The following is a 2,500-nucleotide window of genomic DNA, read 5'->3' on the forward strand; positions in this document are numbered from 1 at the left end:
AGATACTAAGTTTATGAATTCATACAAGTAAATAATTTTCATATAAATACTAAATAATTTTCATATAGATACTAAGTTAATGAATTCATACAAGTTAAAAATTTTCATATAAATACTAAATAATTTTCATATAGATACTAAGTTAATGAATTCATACAAGTTAAAAATTTTCATATAAATACTAAATAATTTTCATATAGATACTAAGTTTATGAATTCATACAAGTAAAAAATTTTCATATAAATACTAAATAATTTTCATATAGATACTAAGTTTATGAATTCATACAAGTAAATAATTTTCATATAAATACTAAATAATTTTCATATAGATACTTAATAAATTTCATATAAATACTAATTAATTTTCATATAGATACTAAGTTAATGAATTCATACAAGTTAAAAATTTTCATATAAATACTAAATAATTTTCATATAGATACTAAGTTTATGAATTCATACAAGTAAAAAATTTTCATATAAATACTAAATAATTTTCATATAGATACTAAGTTAATGAATTCATACAAGTTAAAAATTTTCATATAAATACTAAATAATTTTCATATAGATACTAAGTTTATGAATTCATACAAGTAAAAAATGTTCATATAAATACTAAATAATTTTCATATAGATACTAAGTTTATGAATTCATACAAGTAAAAAATTTTCATATAAATACTAAATAATTTTCATATAGATACTAAGTTTATGAATTCATACAAGTTAAAAATTTTCATATAAATACTAAATAATTTTCATATAGATACTAAGTTTATGAATTCATACAAGTAAAAAATTTTCATATAAATACTAAATAATTTTCATATAGATACTAAGTTTATGAATTCATACAAGTAAATAATTTTCATATAAATACTAAATAATTTTCATATAGATACTAAGTTAATGAATTCATACAAGTTAAAAATTTTCATATAAATACTAAATAATTTTCATATAGATACTAAGTTAATGAATTCATACAAGTTAAAAATTTTCATATAAATACTAAATAATTTTCATATAGATACTAAGTTAATGAATTCATACAAGTTAAAAATTTTCATATAAATACTAAATAATTTTCATATAGATACTAAGTTTATGAATTCATACAAGTAAATAATTTTCATATAAATACTAAATAATTTTCATATAGATACTAAGTTAATGAATTCATACAAGTTAAAAATTTTCATATAAATACTAAATAATTTTCATATAGATACTAAGTTAATGAATTCATACAAGTTAAAAATTTTCATATAAATACTAAATAATTTTCATATAGATACTAAGTTTATGAATTCATACAAGTAAAAAATTTTCATATAAATACTAAATAATTTTCATATAGATACTAAGTTTATGAATTCATACAAGTAAATAATTTTCATATAAATACTAAATAATTTTCATATAGATACTTAATAAATTTCATATAAATACTAATTAATTTTCATATAGATACTAATTTTCATATAAGTACTAAGTGTATGAATTCATACAACTAAATAATTTTCATATAAGTACAAAAAATTTAAAAAAAAAAATAAATGTTAAGCTATTTTTGATGTTGTAATATTTCTTATAAGCATAATGCTCATAGAAAATGATATAAATTACTTGTATATATATGAATTTAAAACTTTTATATGGTTAAAAAGATTTTCTCCATACGATTTCCGGTTGGTGAGGTGTACGTGGCAGAAAACATATATGTTGTATGAAACTTCAACATTAGTACTTGTATGAAAATTTTAATACTTGTATGAAATTGCATACTTAGTACTTATATGAAAATTATTTTCATATATTTATAAAAGTATTTAAGTGTAATATATAAATGAGAGCAAAAAAATTTATTCCTGGTTTGCTACAGTTGGTTTAAATAGAAATAATTTTGTTAATAATGAAATGTTATTAATTGAGATTATTCTTCTATACCTAACATAATGTAGTCGTTTTTTTTTTAATTTAACTTTTTTTGGGGTTTGTTCTTCTATTCACATAAAATATATGTGGGTAAAGAATAAAATTCAATAAAGTTAAATATTTATATTATTACGCTCGAATACTTTCATATCATATATGAAATAAAATGAAAAATAATTGAATTGAAATTATTAATTTCAAATCAAAAGAAAAACGTATATACTCTTAAAAAAAGATATATACACTATATGCATTGAAATAAAGTAAAATGTATAAAAAATGATATTATTTGAAAGTTTAACAAATACAAGAAGAAACATCGTCCTTACATTAATAATTATATTATATATGTATAGAGAACGAAAATTCTTTCTCACGATAAGATACACAGTCTCAAAGTCCGAATAAGACCGCAATAAATAATACAATAATATGAAATTTAAATGACATGAAGTAAATTATTTAATCCGACCATAGTAGAAGAAATTTCATAATTATTTATTGTCGCGATTTCGTTCTCCTTTGCATTGTGTATATGTCGTGTACTTAATTTTCA

This window comes from Zeugodacus cucurbitae, unplaced genomic scaffold (assembly GCF_028554725.1).
Source record: "Zeugodacus cucurbitae isolate PBARC_wt_2022May unplaced genomic scaffold, idZeuCucr1.2 ctg00000255.1, whole genome shotgun sequence".
In the NCBI taxonomy this organism is placed as follows: domain Eukaryota; kingdom Metazoa; phylum Arthropoda; class Insecta; order Diptera; family Tephritidae; genus Zeugodacus; species Zeugodacus cucurbitae.